We start from the raw sequence: 21,862 nt of genomic DNA on the forward strand, positions 1-21,862 counted from the left end.
TATGAGGACCACAGAATGTAAATAAGACAACTTGAATGGGCACCCTAGGCCCTGAGTTTATCCTGCTTCTCTCTGAAATGCCACGCAGCCCAGCTTTGGGGAGCAAAGAACTAAGAAATAACATCTCGGTCAAACTTGGTGTACTCTGGCCGAGAGTCCTGTCTTTGGCCACAAAGCTTGCTTTGTGAGCACGCATGTCCCATGATAGCACTTGCAAAGGATTGGTGATAAACTCCAAACACCCCTGGCTCCACCCAACTATCAATAACCACACTCTTCTCGAGCCCCCTTCCCTTCTCCGCCTCTACTCCCTCGGCTTCTGTCAATTTGTCTCCAGCCGCAGAAAGCACTCTTTGCTTTGTATGCTAAGACACTTGGAAGTCCTGACAAGGGACAATCTCTGACTTGCAGGGATGGCTGATGAATCTGCGGCTCACCTTGCCAAGGCCTGTGGGGAGCTTCAAACTCTGATCACACTTCCTTCCCTTGGCACTGCCACACCGGACAGTCCCAAATCTTCCAGTCACCCCTCTTATAAACTCTCCTCCATTCCCAAACAAAAGCAAAACCTTCTTTGGGACTTGCAGACTAGAAATTTCCCCTCTTCTGTAATACAACCCTTATCGGATTTCTGTCCAGAGAGCAGATATTTAAGACATCTGAACTTCAGCTGTACAAGAGAAGTCTGTTTTTGCAAATTTGACTACTTGCCATCCTTTGTCCTCCTTTGAACCTTGCGTGAACTCAGTGGCACAGCTGAGTGTGTGCTGTTCAATACACCGGTGTGTTATTTTTATACCCACACATCTGCATGTCTAACTAAGAAAACTCTGTCACAGGCCAGATCGCGTCCACTACGGCAAATCTAAAAGACCTTGAGCAGAACGCCCTAAAGAAGGGGGTCCTTGAAGTTGAAGCCCATGAAAGGTGCCGGGTGTCCCACCATCTGTCCCCAAGCTAGCCTACCCCGGGACGGGGCCAGGGCTGAGGAGCAGTGGTGAAGGGAAGCTGCTCCCGAGCAGAGAGCAACGCGAGTCTGGGACCATCAGCTCTCAACTGCTGTCCCCTCCTGGAAGTCAGGCTCTCAGTGCCCCGTGAAGATTTACCACCGCCGGAAGAGCAGTGACCCTTCCATACCCCCCACACTGCTTCCCCTGTCACAGCCCATCAAAAGCAGCAAACTTTTTAAAAAAGAGTCACATATTCCCTTTTCTCTGCTTGCAGTACCTGGCAGCAGGCAAGAACCCGCCCCTTCTCTTTCAGACCTCTTTCTTCATTCCACTGCGGAGAAACAGGTCTCTCAGAGGAGGCGGGGGAGAAGCAGAAGCAAGAACACTGGCAAGGGTTTCCAGAAACACCATCTCCAGAAGACCACTCTTGCTGCTGCTGCTGAGGGCTCATCCCAAACTCAAGCTGGGTGGGTTAACACAGGCCAGCTTGCTTTCCTTTCCCTTTGATGGGGCCTGTGTATGTTTTGACGTGTAGGGCTGGCTAGTCCTTTGAAAAGTCACCTCTCTCAAGCTCCTTCCCTGGTGAGATAGTTTGGGACTGAAGCTTCTCATGGCCTATCCCGACATTCCAAAGCCTCCGCAGGAGACGCCCCACACAACCGGACACTGCTGCCAAGCGCGTGACACCGGCAACCGGCTGCCCCTGCTAGGAAGTTCTTGCCCTTGTCCAAGGGTAAACATCCACCAGCGCAGCGTGGGGCCGCGAAACCCTTGTCCCAGACTGCTCACTCCTTCCAGAGATGCACTTAGGAAGCACACAATTCCGACCAGCACAGGCTCTTCTGGAGCATTCCTGAGGGGGAAGGGGTGGGAGTCTGGTGGACCATGTGGATGCTGGTTACCAGGTACTTTTTTTTTTTTTTTTTTTTTTTTTTTTTACAGGAGCCACTGTGCTCCCCTGGCTGCACTAATGGCCCGGCTCATTATTTCTGAGCTAACGCAGGCCAAGGTGACACTTCTGAGTCAAGAGCTTTGCACCAACCCAACGCCAGACCTGTTTTCTACTACAGCAGATTACCACTATTCCCACTCCACACCTACTTTTGTAGTATAGACATCAAGCCACATGGAGCTCTTCAGTAGCTCCATAATCATGGAATGTCACCAACTTCCCGCTAAGGGCTAGAACCCCCAAAGAGAGTATCCTAACCCAATCTCTTCCGAATCCAAAAGCAGAAAATGTGGCTCAGTCTTGCCCAAGATCACCTTAGTCCATGGCTAGGCCAGTAGCATGGAGGTCTCTGGACTTCTAGGCTTTGTCTAACTGACAGGGGAGCGGTAAGCCTGGGGTACTTGGGGAGGAAGATGTGATGAGTCCCCTGTGGCTAGGCAGCAAAGGACAAAAGGGCTCCAGGAGCTAACCACCTTTCACTGAGCCATGTTTAGAGCCCATGCTGCCCCCTACTACATCTGACTCCCTTGCACGTTCATAAGAACATCCCCTATCCCACAAGTTACCCCTTGCTGTGTTCAGACAATACACAGACGTGCATGAAGAGTGGGACTTGTGCCGGATGCCATAACCGTCTCCTTTACAAGGCATTTTTTACGCCTTAAAACATATCTTAATTTCCTTACCTGGCTGCTCTGCTGATCTAGAAAGACCTATCTCTGCCAACGTGACGAGTGCTAAAAAGCAGAGTGATATTCACAGGCCCGACTGCAAAGTTTCACCCCTATAAGCAGCTCATCTTAACACCTGGTGAGACAAAGAATGTGCAGGTTTTTCGAGTCTGAAAAGTATAGAAATGCTGATTAGAAACCACCCTCTACATTCCTGTATGAGATGCCATAAATAAAACGTGACTGTCCCAAAGAAACGATGCCATCATGGGATTTCATAAACGCAACACATGCGGAAGGCAAAAGGCAGAAACTACAAAAAAGCACAGAGTATAGGGCACGGGTCAGTCCGCCCCACGCCCTGACCCCGCCATCCCCACTGCCATCCCCACTGCCATCCCCGGAGCTCCCAAGAAGGTCCAGTCTTGGCTCACAAGTGTTTACAGAAGTGATGGCAGGTCTCAAATTTTACAGAAAAATGTAAATGATGTTTCTATACACCATTTGACAGAAAGACTTCTCATAATCATATAAATTAAGGAACCCAGGCAACACAGCAAAAATAAAAATCATACACACCGAATTTAGTAACACTCCATTCCCATGGCTCCCCCCAGCCCCCCGCCTTTTTTTCCCCTGTGAACGGGTACAAGAACACCATTCACATCAAGGAATTTTGGAGGAATTCTGGAGATTTTCACAGCATTTGCCGTGAAACATGGGGGAACAGGAACATATCAAAGCTTTCTGAGAAACTGTTCTGCTTACCTTCTTTCTTAAACTTTAAATATCCCAAAGCCAATACGTGTCTTAGGCACAAAGCCTCTAACTCAATGACCATCAAAAGCAGCCAAGTTCTTCCCTGACTACTCAAACGCAAGTCTCTCCCCTTGGCCAAGCCCAGCGTCTCTGGGAGGCAGATGGGATCTACGCCTGAGCACCCCTTTTACCTTCAGCCATCCATCTCTGTAACCGCTCAGAACCAAACACAAGGAAATGCAAGGGGGCTTAAACACCTGAGCATCCACCCAAATGCACGCCCTCCTTTGAGAAGTGGCACCCTGATTTATGGTCTTCCGAGCAGGGGACATGGAACCTCACCTCCCATACCCGCTCTGGCACCGCCATGCCCCATCCTTGGCACGTCTCCCCCTGCCCCTTAATTAGAAAGCTCCTGACATTCATCTCTTGCATTAAGAATTTCCTGACTAAGAGAGAACAAGTAGGAACCTCTCCTGAGCCCACTGCACCACTCCCCAGCCTTCTGGAGGAATCGCTTTGCATGTTAATTTACACCTACTCCTTTACCAGCAAAGTAATAACACATGTATGTGCAGCCTCTGGAACTGGATTCCTCCCTTGGCAGAAACCTCCCTGATGGCTGAAGCTTAACCCTTTATATACCAATCCTGATATAAAACACATAGCTCACATTTATTGAATACCAGGCAATATTCTAAACTCACTTGATATATTTAATAATTTAATCCTCAACACAGTCTCCAGTGTGGGGGGCTGTAATTTTCTCCAGTTTTCAGATGGGGAAACCGAGGTACAGAGCTGCAGATGGTCATGCACACCGACCTCCTGAAATGGGGAGGGGTGCTGGCCGCTCTGCTGAAGTATCCCAAACCACGGTGGTTATTTACTTCTTGCATCTCCTTTTATGTTATTCTGCCACCTTCCTACTGCTAGGGCCTCGGCTATCACTTCTCCCCAGGGTTAGAAGCCCCACCTCTACAGTCTGACTTACCACTTCCTATCTGCAGTCGGCTGTAAACAGATAATCAGGTTGGTCAGGAATGAGTACACCAATGGGCCCCACACCCCTCCCACCACAGGGAACCTGAAGCCTCTGGGCTTCAACAACTGCTTGAGCTCTTGAAAAGGCATCTTTTGAGCATTTACTCAATACCAGGGACTGCTCCAGGTGCTGGAGCCACAAAGACAAATGTGCCTGGGTCCTGTCCCTGGGAGCTTATTAGGTCTTCTGAGGTCCAGGTTCCAGAGGTAGACAGATGCCTGCTCATCCAAGAGATCCCAGGAGCTGGTTAGAAATGCCCACCCCAGACCTGCTGAATCAGAGCTGCATTACAGGGAGATCCCCAGGGAAGGATCTGTGTGCGTGTACTGGTCTCGGTAGTTTAGAGCCTCCTGAAGTCTGACCCTAGGCTATGAAAGGCACCATTACATTATGCAAGTTATTTAACTTACAGACTTACTGAAATGCATCCCTTTTCTCTCTCCTTAATGCCTGCCCTATTACATCTGTCCAATCCATATGTGTGTGCTTACTTCCACGCTTTCTAGACGGTGATGGAAGAGCAAAGGTAGTAAGGAAGGGGCATATTGCAAAATCCATCCAACACACACAATACAAAGTCTCTTGCTTTGCATGTTACATTTCCAGAAACAAAATATGACACGGTTATTCTCGTCCCTAGCCTTAAATTTTTATCTTATTAGTGTACAACTGCATCTGTAGGTGTGGGCCTTTTGTGATGTCTAGACCTAGCAGGACTTGGCTTCAGGCCACAGAAGTTTAAAGGAGCCTATATCCATGCTCATACACATAATACAGTGGGCCACAAAGTCCTGTGAGCTCAAGAGCAGGTCTTGTCTAGTGGCAAGAGCATTCTAGAAGAAGGGGAGAGAACCAGTTTCTGAGTCATTACTCATTTGAACTTGGGGCGGTGCTGCTTGCTCCCACAAAGCATCAGGATGGAGGGATGAGCCCCCTTCCTCTATCCTTGCTCTCACTGTCTCTCCAGGGCAAATGGTATTTCCTTCACACGCACAGTCACACACCTTGCTGGAAAGAGACCCCTGCGGGGGAGCCAACACCCCTAAGTAGCTCCAAACCCCCCACCAGCTCAAAGGCTCTCTGGGGTGATTCAGCAAGAACTCCCTTGCAGATCCTCAAGGCAATATGGTTAACAGACAGCCAGAAGTAACAGGAATGTGGTGGGACTTTGTGCAGAGTATGTTCTCCTCCCCAGCCTCTGCCCTCACTCAAAATCACCCAAGAAATCTAGGGTGGCAATTCCCTTGTCTGACTCATCAGACCACAGACCTGAGAGAGTTTCAGTAATCAGGCCTGAATCCTGCCACAAACTACTCCTGATAATTTCCAAAATTCCAATTGTATCCAACTCTAAGACTAGTAAGACATTCTTCCCAATTCAAATCAGATTACTCAAAGAATTAATGAATATTCTTGCCTAATATCACCCAAGATTGCCCTCTAGAAAGAAAGAAATGTCTTCTAACAAAAGTGGTTTTTTTTTAAACAAAACCAGCTGTTACAAATTTGAGGTTATAGATTTATGAGGGATGTTACACAATTACGATGACAGATTATCCCCTATGCCAAATAATATCAACATATATAAGAGCATAAAATCAAGTTCATGAGGATTCTTCTCAAATAGTATCAGTAGTGGTGGTAATATCTGTTTCTCACAGATGAATTTTTAAAAGACTGTAAACTAAGTACTCTGAATTCTTACAATAAATTTATTATTATTGAGAAGCATAATAAATAAAAGAAGTTTACAAGAAACAAGGACAGATATTTGTACAATGTTTCAACGAAGTAGGCAGCTTATCTTGTTCTGATTCTCTTCTGTTACTATGCTCTTGCTCACAGAATCAATTCCCTTGATTTACAATTGTTTTAAGAATTATATACACAGGGGGGGCGCCTGGGTGGCACAGCGGTTAAGCATCTGCCTTCAGCTCAGGGCGTGATCCTGGCGTTCTGGGATCGAGCCCCACATCAGGCTCTTCCTCTATGAGCCTGCTTCTTCCTCTCCCATTCCCCCTGCTTGTGTTCCCTCTCTCGCTGGCTGTCTCTATCTCTGTCAAATAAATAAATAAAATCTTTAAAAAAAAAAAAGAATTATATACACAGGGGAGCCTGAGTGGCTCAGTCAGTTAAGCATACAATTCTTGGTTTTGGTTCAGGCCATGATCCCATAGGTCCTGGGACTGAGCCCTAAATGGGGGTCCACGCTCAGCGGGGAGTCTGCTTGAGATTCTCTCCCTCTGCCCCTCTACTCCCTCCCAAATAAATAAGTAAATCTTAAAAAAATAAATAAATAAATAAATAATTATATACACTAACTTGTTACCTAAAAATATTTATTTTCTAACCAAAAAAAAAAAAAAAAAAATCAAATGATTCTCAAGCAAGACTCCAGTTTATATAAAATCCATTCAAACTTTTCAAGGAAAACTTTAATGATATGATTGCTACTACTAATATTATATTTTCAATACTCTGTTCAATTTTAATCCACCAGACTTGAAAGTCCAAAAATTAATATTTCTATTAATGCATCTTTTCTCCCCTTTCTTCCCACAAATCCTTAACTCTGAAAGGCTCATCTTTCAGATAGGTTCTTCCTCAAATCACAGTGAATAAAATAAACTCAAAAAAAGACTTTTCAGAGTGCTGAAATTAACAAACGTTTAGGCCATCTCTGAAAAATCACACGCAGCCTGACCAGGCCACCTTTAAAACCACCAGCACATGAAGGGAGCGAGAGACAGAGCCCACCTTGTTTCCATCAGCAGGAAGCCACACCAAGAACTCACACAGGTCTTGCCCTGTGTCCCTATGCACCTTCTTGGGAATCATCACCAACAAGAATGTCCACTTCAGTTAGAAACCCTCAAAGCACCACGAAAAGAAACCTCTATCCCCTGACTGCCTTTGTCCAAATCGGTCTGGACAGAGAATTCATCCCATGCCCCAGCCCAGCAAACCTGAAATTCAGGCCACCAAGGTGGGGCGGCAGGTGGGGTTGCAGGCTAACATGCTCAAGCCTCACAGCGTTTGCAAACTGCAAGCTGCCACCAGGACTTTTTTTTTTTTTAACATGCAATAGAAAAGATTAAAAATTATCAGAAAGCACCGCAGGTACAATAATGGGTGATGTTTCACGGAAACGTTCATTTTAATCTATAGACATGTATGTCCCTGTGTGTGTACTCACGATATAAACTGATTTGTTACTGTGGACTGCAGCCACCGGAGTCTGCAAGCCGCCACCCTCAGAAGAACCAGTGTGTGGGTGCCACCAGTTTATCCCAAACGGCCCGAAGAAAGCCCTCCCAAAGACCAGGCTTCCAGAACCCTGTGTGGATGGCATGGTGGAAAGGCTGCCAATACAGCTCTGAAAACTAAGTGCCTGTGTCCTTCCGATAGGAATGAAATGATCTGACCTAGGACAGGTACGGGTGGCTGTAACATTCACCCTTCCTGCAAAAAACCACCAAGACTAGGGCCATTTTCAAAGCTAACCTACATTGCAGGTAAGGGTGAGATACCGTGCTTTTAAAGAACTTATAGTTGAGAAATCAGGACAACGTACAGGCAGTGTCTCATGGTAGTATTAATACTCAAAGATGAGACATCCTGGACAAACCAGGCAAAAATTCTCAACAACGGGACAGAACAAGCTGCTCCAATGGTACATCGGCTACAGAGTATGTGAACAGATATGATTTTACCCCATCTGTGAAACTAAGAGCCAGCCCAGGAAAAATTTAACATTCTGATACTCTAACTTCAATAGTAGAGGATTATTCCAAAACTAGAAATGTCAAAGTCACTCATTCACAGTATGATTTGTACCAAAGTACAAAACGTGGAACATATTTGTACCAAAAAACAAAGTAAGCCCCAAATTGAGATGCCAGGACAGAAGTACAATAGAAATTTAAAATAATTTATTGTTCTTTCCACCTGCCAAAATGTTACTATGTAGTCCAAACACATTCCTCCTTTAAAATACTACTGTTTTATTGGGGTGCTTGGATGGCTCAGTTGGTTAAGTGTTGGACTCTTGATTTTGACCTGTCATGATCTCAGGGTTGTGAGATCCAGCCCCGCATCAGGCTCCACACTGAACACGGAGCCTGCTTAAGAGTCTCTCTCTCCCTCTCCCTCTGTCCCTCTCTCCCCTCCCCAATTGCACATGCTCTCTCTAAAAATAAAAGAATAAATTAAAAAATAATATTATTTTACGAACTATGAAAATATCCATTCAACAAGTATTTGTTGAGCATTATTTTAGGTGCTACATACATATGAGTGAACAAACCAAAGTCCAATTTTAACAGTGTTTCCTTTCTGTGCAAATATATATCTCTCAGATAAGATAATACTGAACACAGAACACTGCATCCAGACTTTACTTGCACTTTTAACAGCAAAGTTTTTCCCAGAAGACTAACTATTCTTTGAAAATGCCATTTTCAGGGCACCTGGGTGGCTCGGTTGAGCATCCAACTCTTGGTTTCTGCTTGAGTCATGATCTCGGGGTCGTGGGATCAAGCCCCACCTCAGGCTCCATGCTCCATAGGGAGTCTGCTTGATATTCTCTCCCTCTCCCTCTGTCCCTCTGACCCCCTAAAATGAATAAACAAATCTTTAAAAAAAAAAAAAAGAAACAAAATGCCATTTTCATTGGCTACATAATATTCCATCCTGAATGGTGTCCTAATTTATCAAAAGACACTTCTAAATGCTTACCGCAAGAAAAAACACAAACAAGAGACATAGTTAAATACAGCATGAAAAACCTAGATTTAGGACCTTAGGTAAGGGAGAAAAATACAATCTTACCAGCTCACAGAGCCTGGGCAGCGGACATCAACACAGTCACACCTTTGTCACCATGCACCACATTAAGGTGTAATTTGTGAATCTCCCTTTATAAGCCTCACTCCCTCTTTGATCCAAGAGAACATTGTCTGCACAGAACAATAGGTTTTCATTTCAATTTCCCTTCTTTTCAGGAAAGGAAATGTTTGCACTTCAAAGGATTTCTTTGAAGAGCAGCCCTCCGGTCCTGGCCCATCCAGGTTAGGAGTTCCGTGGCCTCAGCAGGGTGTCCACAGTCTGGGCGGCTGCCCACCCTGTCACTCTCAAGGCCAGCTCCTTCAAGGAGAAGGTCTGGTGCAGGAGAAGAAAAAATAAACACATGGAAAAATACTTGAGGCTTTTGATCACGCCCTTCAGAAGCCCTTTTTCACACATAAGGCAGGTTTACAGCTCAGGGAAACTGAGGTATAATGGATGGGGAGCTGTGGACAAGGCGATAGCAATTTCTTGGAACAAAACCATTCCAGATCCCAGATTCACTCAGCGAAGACCCTTCCAGGCCAGGAAAAAGTGAGCCCCTTTCAGTTATTGCTGGTGATGACAAAGAGGGTGGTAGCCTGCATAAATGAAATGCAGGAGCAAGATCCACACTTCCTAGGAAAGTTCTGAATCCTTCCCCCATGAACTTTTGGGCAGCATAGTCATTGACAAAGAGCAAAATTCACAATTTAGAATTTCACCCCCTATTTCTCCACTGGCCCTCTAGCAGGGGCGCAAGAGGTTCATCAACAGGCAAGCCTAACAAGTATGTTAAGTAACCGCAAGATACTTGCCAAGAGGCCAGGACCATTTCTTTGGATTGAGGCCCATGCCCATCCTCCCCCCCTCCGCTAAGTCTAGGAAGTCAGGGGTGTATATACATCGGACAAGAGAGGACCTGCAACATTTCTTTTCAAGTCTTGAACAAGTTCTGGGTATTTACTAATGATCTCCACCCTCCCCTACCCCGAGGTGGTTAAGTTCACCTGCTCAGGTGGGCAACCGCCCCAAGAGGTGGGCTGGGGCAAGAAAAAGCCTCCCCTCTGCTCCACTCCAGACAGGGAGCCTGTTCCTCCCCATACCCCGAGGACACCATGGGCTCCTGCCCTGCACGTCTGCGTTGTGGGTCTGGGTGACCAGGTCATCCCGAGCGAAAGCCTTCCACACCCAACTTTCTGCAAGCCCTTTACCCAGCCCAGCGCTAAGCCTCTGTGCTGGAATTACAAATGATTTTTATTTTCCCCTTCTCTTATTTTTCTGTAGTTTCCAAATTTTTCACAATGAGCATTCTAACTTTCAGAAACATTTTTTCTTAAAGAGGCTTGAGTTGGAAATTTAGACCATAGTTCCTTTGAAAGATCATCTCCCACACACACAAAATTACATACATTTTATGTATATAGATGTCTATGAAGGACATTATCTGGACAACTGAAAGTTGAATATGGACTGTGGACTAGTTAACAATGTGAATCAATGTTTAATTTCCTGATTCGGGTATCATACTGTGGTAATGCAAGAGAACATCCTTATTCTTAGGAAATACACACTGAAGTCTGTAGGGGTAAATAAAAGGGCATGATGTCTTCAGCTCACTCTCAGATCATTCAAGAAAAAACACATACAGGTGTGTGCAGACAGATCGATGGAGCTGCAGATACTTACACAGAAAGTTCTTAGAAGGAGCAAAACACAAACACTGGGGTGAATTTGAGAAAAGGGCAGACAGGAGCTCCTTGTACTGCTCCTGCAACTTTTCTTTAGAGTTCGAGATGTTAGACAAACAAGGCAGGAACAGGGCAGGAGAAAAGGAGAAGAAAGGCAGGAGGGGTAAGAAAGTTATCCCTGCTCCACCTGCCAGCTTCATGGCCCTGGCCGCTTCCCTGGCTGGGACAGCCCGCCTCGGCATACTAAGGAAATCAGAAGTCAAGACCTGGGTCCCCAGAAGGAGGCTGACTGCCCCCATGTGAACTTCCTGGTTCCCACACGACACCCTGCAGAGGACTCTCCTAGAGTCCGGATGGCTGCACGTGCAGGAATGAAACAGAGCTCCCCAGTGCCTGGGCAGCAAATCCCACATCTAGTTCCGCTCTGGTGACCAGGATGCCAAACCGAGACCCTGTCAGCCTGCAGTGCCACTGATGTCCACCACACACGCCAGCTCCCGGTCTGGCCGCCTCCCCGCACAGCTGTCCAGGGGAACCAGAGCCCAGCTGCACCAGACGCAGGACTCCGCTGCGGGCACGGAGGGAGGAAAGCACTGTGTTCCAGGCCGGCAGGAGTGGAGGAAAAGCAGGGTGCTGTCCAGCGGCGTGGCTCCAGGGCTCAGTCAGAAACAAGGGGGCGTGGGGCAGAGCGGCTGCAGGTATGCGGGCTGAAATCTCAGGCCTGGCACTGCCCACTGCATGTGGCATGCCAGAACACACTCCCAGGGGAGGCTGGCGCCAGGCACAAGCTGCCACCCACAGACCTAAAGCGCAGTGACAGTCAGGACTCACAGGCCCGTAGGGTTCAAATCCTCCTTCTGCCTCTTACTGCCCAAGGGCGCTTACCTATGGGCAACTTGCGTCACTTCTCAGGGCTTCTGTTTCCCATCACTCAAAATAGTAGCTGGGCAGCTATGAGGATTACATGAAAACATAAAGCGCCAAGCACACAGTGAGTACTCAGTAAGTGCTGGTGAATCTTGATCGTACCCAGCCCCAGGCCTCTCCCTTCCTTCCTATTTGATGTAATAGACTCTGGTTAATGGCACTCAATAGACAGATAAGAAGATACACTTCCAAGCGACCTTAAGATAGGAAGACAACAGTTACAACACTGTGATGAAGTAACAGTGAGTAGTAAGCGTGGGTTTCCTTCCTTGCCTTCCCACTGCTGCCCCAGGTGCGGTGCCCACCACCCCTACCCCAAGGCACTAGGGGACCCTCTGCTGTCACCTCCAGGAAAGGATGAAATAAGATGGAAAACAGAGATGGCCCTAAGTGTTCGGCTTTGGTTTCTAAACCCAAAGCCCTCAGGGTAATTTGGACAAAATGTGTCAGGATGATTATGATGAGGGTAGATAAACCCCCAAACACACACACATAAACACACACACACACACACACACACACACACACACACGCTTTCTCAGTCTTACACGCGTGCACACGGACACACACTGGCAACCACTGGGCCATCAGCTCAGCTTTCCAGAGGAGTGGCTAAACCCAAAGTGTATGGATCTGAGATCTAAAAGAACCTGACCCCCCTACCCACCCAGGGAGGTCCCTGGTCCCCAAAGAGTTTATGGCTTCAAGGTCACCAAAGCAGTTAGAGCCAGCACAGCCCCAGAGACTGTGGTTCCTCCCCCCATGTCTCCCTTCCCCATTGTGGCAAAAAGGCCACAGAATGCCCTCCATGACCTCAACTGTAAAAGGTCAGTGGTAAAGAGAGCCCTTTGGGTCTAAAGGAACTAGGGTCACATCCACAGATCCTGGACCTGGGTCAGCAGAGGCCTCAGAGGCTCAATGTCCCCCCAACACCTTGGCACTACATCCACCCCCTGCAATCTAGACACAGTTCCAAGGGAAAGGGACTGTACTTTAACGCCTGGGCAAAACGGGAGAGCAAACCAAACTTGTTATAAGAATTACTGTTGTCCGGGGCGCCTGGGCGCCTCAGTCGTTAAGTGTCTGCCTTCAGCTCAGGTCATGATCCCAGGGTCCTGGGATGGAGCCCCGCAACAGGGTCCCTGCTCCGCTGGGAGCCTGCTTCTTCCTCTCCCACTCTCCCTGCTTGTATTCCTTCTCTCGCTGGCTGTCTCTCTGTCAAATAAATAAATAAAGTCTTAAAAAAAAAAAAAAAAAGAATTACTGTTCTCCACACCTAAACCAGAGAACTGAGTTTTCTTTCTAGTAGAATAGCTCACATTCATTTTAAGCACTTGCTGTGTGCCCGAAGCTGTGTCAAGTACCTATAACATAGATGACCTCACTCAAACCCTCTCAATCCTGTAAGGTGGGCAGGAGAAGCCAATTATTAGTCAAACAATATGGGAAAGAATTTAAATGTGCCAAATACATTAGGAAAGGCACTTATCCTGTTAGTAGACCCCACTCAGGGACCCAGCCCTTTCTGCATGAGGGCCCCATGGCATCTCCCGTGACCCCACAGTGCATGACCCACGGAGAACTGAGGCTGGCCACGCAGAGCAGAGGCCACTCCCCCGCACCCGGGAGTCAGCGCTGCCAGTGTGCCACTACAACATAGAATGCGCCCTTCGTGGAGCACACGGAGGTCAGGACCCGCCCCTGCACAAATGGGAAAGCATGCGCTTGTTCTCACAGTCAAGAACGTTATCTCAAACATCCTGGAGAAAGTTCTGGAGCAGACATGCAGGACGTTAAGGAAGTAGAACTGCCCACGCTCTCTGTGCCTCCAGAGAAGGGAAGAATGAGCCGCCACCCCCTCGGGAGAAAGGGAGAGATGACAGAGAAATATCATGGCCCAGGGAAGCTGGGGGACATTTCTTCCTCCACCTTCAGATAAGTCCACCCGGCAGCAGCCTTTGAAGGCGTCCCTGAGCTTGATTTCTGGTTGCCATCATCAGAATAGTAGACTGGTAACAGAAAGAACTTCCTTCATGAAAGAAATCTAAAGGTACTGATTTGGTACCTTTATTCATCCAAAGAATACTATGGAATTCATAGTTTGTGAGCTTCGTTATCATGAGGCTGAGCGGGAAGGCTTCCCCAGTCTACGGATGGAGCAAGTCCACGGGGTTGGGAAAGTCTAAACACCTCTCTGGCAGCTGCCCACAGAGCAGCCAAGCCAGGACGCCAGAAGCCTGTAGTGGCGCGGTTCCCAGCATTCGTACTACTTGTCCTCAGCTCCCCAAAGCAGCCTCCTTCATCTCAGGGCACAGCATCTCAGGCTGCACTGAAGCTGGAAAGGCCCCTAACTACACACGGCTCTAACTCGTTTATGCCATTTGGTCACCAGAATGTACCATCTGGGAGTCCGAACTATTACAATCAACAGGGGGAAAAAGCCAAATGAAAGCCACTGGGTGTGGCAAGATGGGTCAACCCTATGCCAGAATCTATTCCAATGTCCAGAAATGACTCTCCTACAGACTGTGCTCCTGGAAGGAATGAATCCTGACCAAGAGGTAAGGTAACCAGCCTTACTCACAGGTCTGCCAATGCCACAGATCTGAAGGAACACCTTTAGAGTGGAATGAACGTATTCAGCAGTCCACCAAACTGTTTTACTGATTTGTTGCCCATTCTTCTGACTCACAGGTGGCAAATGCACTAAACCTCCCAGGAAAAACTCGGAGGCAGTTTGAACAATTGCAGGGGTGGTTCTTTCCAAAGCTGCTTTGGAGCTGGGGAAAGTGCATTACGGAGAAAGAGGAGAGATACCCCTCAAGTTTAGTACAAGGCTGTTAATCAGTGGCTGAAGAGACCTAAATCCTTATGGTGGACAGAACCTTGACCTGGGATCCAATGCCAGTGACCTATAGCACAAGAAACCCCTGGGCACCCCTGCCCTGAAGTGCCCAAGAATGAAAAAGGAGGCATACCCCATGTAGCAGAGGGTCCCCATCCTGGCCGTGGGACAAACCCGCAGCCACGGTGCCTACTGGAAGGTGGCAAGGGAACACAGCGAGTCTGCAAGCAAGAGATCCCCCAAGCCAGGTGTGAGGAAGCAAGAAAGCTAGGTGAAAAAGAAGGAAGACACCACCCCTGGGGCAGGTGGCTACAATGCAGTCACGTACTTGATAAGGGCCCCTGAGAGGACAGATCTAGTTCAGCCCTGACCCTTGAGGATGGAAATGTCTAAAAAAAAAGTCAGTTGTGACTTTTAAAAAAGTCCTTCCCAACATGCTCATTCCTCCACCTTCCTCATCTCGTTAATATGGCAGCTCTACTCCTTGGAATCATATTTGACCTCTTTCACACCTCACATGAAATCCACTGGCCAAGCCTGTTGAGTCTCCCTTTAAAATCTACAGATGGAACAAGTGGTAAGTCTACAGGTGGAGCAGAACTCAACCACCTCACATCTCTACCATTTTCACCCCTGCCCAAGCCGCCATCACCTCTCAAGAAAATGACATATGGCCACTCACTCTTGGGCACAAATAACCTGGAATTGGATTTTATTGCAGACTTAAGTTACAAGTCTGAACTGGTCTTCCTGCTTCTATGCCTGCCCACTTCCCCCACCTCCATCTCTTCTCCATGCAGCATTTAAAGTAATCCTCTGATGGTTCCCCAGCTCACCCAAAGTAAAAGCAAAATCCTCATGGTTCATGGGATCTGCCCTCGACTGGAACAGGGCAGTGGTAGAGACAGGTCCCAGGCCTGAAGAGACCAATCATACAGAAAAACACGACGGTCCCATCCATAAGTCCTGCTTGGAATGAGGACCAAGAACCAGGTGGAATGATAAACAGTTACAAGATGTGTCTGGGTTACAGGAAAATGTTTCCCTCCATTACTTATTCCTATTTCAAATTCCTCCCTAGGATTAATAAACCAATACCTCCAAACACATAGTTAATAATGAAAAGGGATTAATCCAATTAGACATAATGCTGGGCCTGCCAACATAATTACATATTTTTACTGGTCTTAGTAGAAAAGAAACTCCAGACTAGAACAATCAATAAACATGTACTTATACCAAATATAATTAACATGTCTTAGAATTCAAGCTCCCCGAGGTCAGCAATCTTGTCTTCTAAGCCTTTTCCTCTAAAGCAAATAATTATGTGCATAAGAGCACGCATGTGGCTCAAATCCAGATTCAAACAACTCTGTACATTTCTGATCTCTATTAAGTTTTGTCCTGTTTCGTCAGAACTCCTTTGATGCTCTTTAAATTTATCTATAATGATTAACATGATCGGAATATGCTAAAACTTTGAAAACTATTTCAATCCATTGTTGACTTTGTCCCCTAACTTTTTTTTTTTTTTTAAAGATTTTATTTATTCATTCGACAGAGATAGAGACAGCCAGCGAAAGAGGGAACACAAGCAGGGGGAGTGGGAGAGGAAGAAGCAGGCTCATAGCAGAGGAGCCTGATGTGGGGCTCGATCCCAGAACGCCGGGATCACGCCCTGAGCCGAAGGCAGACGCTTAACCGCTGCGCCACCGACGCACCCCTGTCCCCTAACTTCTATTTTGATTATGTGACTTAAATAAGACCTTTTGTTTTAATGACAGAAGGGTGTGTTCATATAAAAATAACGATAATTTCCACCGAGACCAACTAAAAATATCAGGGGAATAAATGTATCATGGTTTCCTATTATCTGAACCAAACATAAAGGGCAAGAAATGTTACTATTAACTCCCAAATAAATTATAATTCAACTTAAAGACAATTAGAAAATTCAGCCACATGCCAACATACGCAGTTCTGCTGGACAAATTCTAAAGAGCACATTTTTAGGGAAATATACGTGGGAACTGAAATCCCAACCCTCTCCTCCTATACCTAATCTGGAAGAGAACACAACTCTAGGTTTCTTCTCGAGAGCCCCACCGCGTGTATTGGGTGGTGCAGTTTTCTTCCTGAAGGCACATGTCTCTACTACCCTAATCTTACAAGTCAAACACCGCTGGTATCTGGTTCCCACACCCACTGAAAAGGGGAAGGAGCTAAAATAGCACTCCGTAGTAGTACTACAGCACAACGGCTGCTCTGTGTACACACAGGTTTAGAATGCCTGCTTGACCTGCCCGGTCTCGGAAGTTTTCTACTGCGCAGAAAGGAACACACTGGGGAAAGGTTGTCTTTATTAAGCCGGAAGAACTTCCTCTCGCTCCAAACCATCTGGAAGGCTTGAAGAACTCAGCCTTCACAGATCAAATCGGGTCACAAGGAAGCCCACCCAGGGGGGGAACTTCCCCGTAATAACCCTGGAAACTCAGACAAGAAGTGTAGGCGGGCCGGGGCGCGACACGAGTTCTACGGAAGAGAGGTGGGCGCCGCACGCAGGGTGCGGGGGTGCGCCGCTGTCCCCAGGCCAGCCACCTGCCGCAGGACCACCCCCGCGGCCGCAGGGCGGGCTCCCACCGCTGCGATGACACATCGCGGACCTCGTGGCGGGGCGGGGTGCTCTGCTCCGCGCCATGTAAGGGCAGGCCTCCGGATGCCTCCCGGCCCGGCCCGCGTACCCGCTGCGGCTCCCGACCCTGCCCACCCCGACCACCCCGAGGGTCCCGGCGCGGGGTCGCTGGCGGGCGCGCGCGGCCGGCATCACGGCGGCGCCAGGTCGTCCACGCTTACTCACTCGGTGTTGCATCATGCACCACGCCGCGCCTTCAGGGAACCAAAATGGACTCCGGTGGAGGAGACAGCCGCATGGGCACCGGCCCCGCGCGCTCAGCCCCGCGCCCGCCCTGCCCTCGCCCACCCCGGAGGATGCCAGCGCCCCCCGCGCCGGACCCTCGCCGCTCCCCGCGCCGCCCTCCCGCGGCCCCACGCGGCGCCGGGGGCTCTTCCAAGGTGACCCGGACCCGGGCAGCTGCCCTGGCGCCGGCGGGGGCCGCCACTCACCGAGGCGGCGGGCGGGCGGGCGGGCGGCCGGTGGCAGGATGCGGGCCGGTCCGCCGAGGGGCTCAGGCACGCGCGGCTGGAAGGACCGCAGCTCGGACAGAGGCGCGGCGCGAAGGGAGCGGGAGCGGGAGCTGCGGTTAGCGGATGCTGCCTGGCCTCGCGCCCCGCCCGGCAGTTGACCGGCGGCTCACACCTGCCCGCGCCGACTGAATGAAGCGTGGAGGGCGGGCGGGCTCCGGAGCCGGGTTTCATCAGCCGCGCGCCGGGTCCCCGCCCCTCGCGCCCGCCCCCCGGCCCCGGCAGCCCGGGCCGCTCGCGCGCGTCACCGCCAGTCACCAATGGGAGCGCGGCGCGGCGGCGGCGGCAGGCCCGAGGCGGTGGCCGGGGCGGGGCGGGCGGGGGGCGGGGCCGGGCGTCTTTGCGCCCAGCACCCGGACCTGGGGTTCCCCCGGCGGGTGGGCGGCTCCTCCCGGCGCCTTCGCTGCCGCCCCGCCCGCTTGTTGCCATTTTTCGCCAATCGGAGCCGGCGGCTCGACTGCATCCTCCCGTCCTCTGACAGCTGGGACCGCGCGGGCCGGGGCTAGTGCCGCAGGCTCGGCGGTGCTACCCAGAGCGGCGGGCCCCGGCGAGCTGACACCGAACTCGCCACCAGGGTTCCTCTTCCGGAGATAAAACATCTGGGAAGCACTTCAAGGGTTGTTTTGTTTTAGCAAATTTTCATTTCTTTGTCATTGGATTATTTTATTGCTATTCTTTGTTTTTAATAAATAACTTATTCTTGTCCCTTGTCAGGAAGGACCTTGAAGCCTGAATCGGCCCGTGTCACAAGCACACCTGACCGGCTGGCTGGTCAAAGCGGCTTACTTTCGGAGTTACTCTCCCCTAGATGGCAAGAACTTTAGAACCGAATCCCACAGTGCTCCCCTCACAAGCTCCCTCTTTGTTGTCTCTCTTTGCTGCAAAAACCCACGCAAGAACTACAACCTACAGAGATCCAGTAATCCGTATCACGGGAGACGTGAGCGCGTCCTAGATTAATCCTGCCAGCCTCCCTCTAACTTTGTTACAAACAGCACAACAAAACAAAACGAGAAAAATGATAGCACAGTGTTCAGTGGCCTCTGAATCCTCTCCACACCTTCGAACCGCCCCCTCGCACCCCCCCCCCAATGTCCTTGGTCAGTAATAGGGGCTCAGGGTCAGCCACTGGATACGAAACCGTCTTGGAACTACACTAGCAGTTTGTAAAATACATAACCGCTTGGTGTTAGCTTGAGAAAGGTTTTAAGGAACACACAGAAATGAGCTAATATTGGTAAGGCACTTTGAACAGTGTCACAATGAACAGTTTGGTGTCATAATAAGCGACTAGGTATGTGCTTGTTTTAAAACAAATTTCAGTTTCAATTAAACAGTGGTGAAATGATGCCCTCGGGTTGCGTTATGGAGGTCTCCTGTGCTGGAGCTTTTCCTGAATCTCACACAGCCTCCTTCACTGGCTGACAAAGCCATCGAAAGGATGTTTTCCTTCACACCAAAGGAAGCCTGCTGTGATTCATGGACCATCCTCTTTGCCTTTACACCAGATCTGGATTAGAATCTGAATTCTACCATTTCATTTGCTGTGTGATCTTCTGCAAGCTATTTCATCTCTGTTTGGGAATGTGTAAACCTTATATTCTTTTCTTACAAGCCTTATATTCTTATCAGAAGTCTATCCCTTAGTGTTTGAAATATGATTGTGGGATTTTTTTTTTTAAGACTCTTGGCAGTAAAGTAGAATTTAGTAAGTTGTAGAGATGCCCTCTTTGGGCAAAACAGAGGGGGAGCATAGAGTTAATGTGTAAATTCTGAGAGCAAGTGTTCCAGGCCCAGATGGGTGTACAGGCAGAACTTAACCAAGGGGATTTTTAGCACTGTGCTCGGTTTAGCAATCCAACCCAGCTGGCTTTGTCTTCAGGAAGACATTAGGAGAACCTCAGTCACAAGGCACATAAGCAAGCAACTTCCTGGCAAAAAGGATTCCGTGTGAGCCAGGGTATAAAATAATTATGCTCAAGGTCTCAGCAAAAAGTTAGGGGGAAAGCTTAAGAACAACTGGCTGAATGTTTTAAGTAAAGCTATTTCGGGCAGATGAAGATTTGCGTGGCAGGTCCAGAGGGACCATGAGCGACAGGCAACCTTGATCAGAATCAAGGAGCAAGTGAGCCACGATTTCCAGAGACCCGTAAGGAAAGGAGATGCTAGCATTTAGGCCCTGGAAAGCACCTTCTACGGTTAAACTTGACAGACCAAGTCCCAGCCTAGCACCATCAGGCAGCATGGGTGGTACAAACACGCAGAGAATCAGAATCAGACAGATGTGGTTTTCAACTCTACCTCTTCTTCCAGCTAGTTGCTGTCCTAGGGAGATTGTGTTTGTCCTCTCTCGGCCTCAGTTTCCTCATCTGCAAAATAAGGAGTTAACTACCTGCTAGATAGGCATAACTTCGTGGTGACAATGAAAAATATGTAGTCAGTAAAGCTGAGGACAAAAAAGAAAAATATGTGTAAAGGTAGAACAGAAAAAGAGACCCCAGAAATAGATCCATAAAATAGTCAACTGATCGTTGACAAAGGAGCAAGAGCAATTCAATGGAGAAAGGATAATCTCTTCAACAAAATGGTGCTGGAACAACTGGACATCCACAAGCCAAAAAAAAAAAAAAATCTAGACACAGATCTTATACCTCTCACAAAAGTTGACTCAAAATAAATCATAGACCTAAGTGTAAAATGCAAAACGAAAAAATGCTGGAAGATAACAGAGAAGAAAACCTAAGTGATCTTTAAGTTTAGTGATGACTTTTTAAATACGCCAGAAGCCCAATTCGCAAAAGAAAAATTAAGTTGGACTTCATTAAAATTAAAACCCTCTGCTCTATAAAAGACACTGGTAAGAGAATGAAGAGACAAGTCATGGACAGGGAGAAAATCTTTGCAAAACACATACCTGATAAAATACTGGTCCTCCAAATATACAAAGAACTCTTAAAACCCAACAATGAGAAAACAACCCAATTTTTAAAATGGGCGAAAGACCTGAACAGACACCTCATCAAAGAAGATACACAGATGGCAAATAAGCATATGAAAAGATATTCAATGTCATATGTTGTTAAGCAACTGCAAATTAAAACAATGAGATTCCACTTCATACCCATGGAAGAGCTAAAACCCAAAACATCCATACCACCAAAGGCTGGCAAGGATATGAAGCAACTGGAACTCTCATTCATTGCCGGTGAGAATGCAAAATGGTACAGCTACTTTGGAAAACACTTTAGCAGTTTCTCACAAAACATAACAAAACAAAGCATAGTGCTACCATACAGACAAGCAACCGCATTCCTTGATATTTACCCAAATGAGTTGTGTCCACACAAAAACTTATATATGAATATTTATAGCAGCTTTATTCTTATTTTTCTTTATTCTTAATTGCCAAAACTTGGAAGCAACCAGGATGTCCTTCAATAAGTGACTGAACAAATAAACCATGGTACATCCAGTCAATGGAATACTGTTTCTTGGTAAGAAAGGAGCTATCAAGCCACGAAAAGACAGGGACGAACATTACATATATATTGCTAAGTGAAAAAAGCCAGTTTGAAGAAGCAACACACTATATGATTCGAACTTCTGGAAAAAGCAAAATTAGAGCAAAATAAAAAGATCAGTAGTTGCCAAGGGCTTATGGGAGGAAGAGAGAGGAGGGATGAATAGGTAGAGCACAGGGTATTTTGAGGACAGTGAATCTACTTCAAATGACACATCATGGTAGATACTTGTCATTATACACTTGCCAAAACCCATAGAGTGTACAACACAAAGAGTAAACCTTAATATAAACTATAGAATTGGGTGTCTGGATGGCTCAGTGAGTTAAGCATCTGCCTTGGGCTCAAGTCCTGATCCTGGGGTCCTGGGATCAAATCCCACATTGGGCTCCCTGCTCCACGGTGAGCCTGCTTCTCCCTTTGCCTCTGCCTCTCCCTCTGTCTCTCATAAATAAATAAATAAATAAATAAATAAA

The 21,862-nt window shown here is 47.8% G+C and overlaps 1 protein-coding gene across 4 annotated transcripts in view; it reads right to left on the reverse strand.

The window, feature by feature from the left end:
• The window catches only part of SLC7A1 (solute carrier family 7 member 1), a 77,501-nt gene extending 59,431 nt beyond the window's left edge, over positions 1-18,070 (reverse strand). For 3 of the 4 annotated variants that reach the window (XM_040621905.1, XM_040621906.1, XM_040621904.1), the window contains exon 1: positions 17,788-18,070. The gene's annotated coding sequence lies outside the window, so the exon portion shown is untranslated. The remainder of the gene's footprint in view (positions 1-17,787) is intronic. The other variant, XM_040621903.1, reaches the window with a different exon arrangement.
• Positions 18,071-21,862: the final 3,792 nt, after the last annotated feature.

Source organism: Ursus maritimus, unplaced genomic scaffold (assembly GCF_017311325.1).
Source record: "Ursus maritimus isolate PB19 unplaced genomic scaffold, ASM1731132v1 scaffold_10, whole genome shotgun sequence".
In the NCBI taxonomy this organism is placed as follows: domain Eukaryota; kingdom Metazoa; phylum Chordata; class Mammalia; order Carnivora; family Ursidae; genus Ursus; species Ursus maritimus.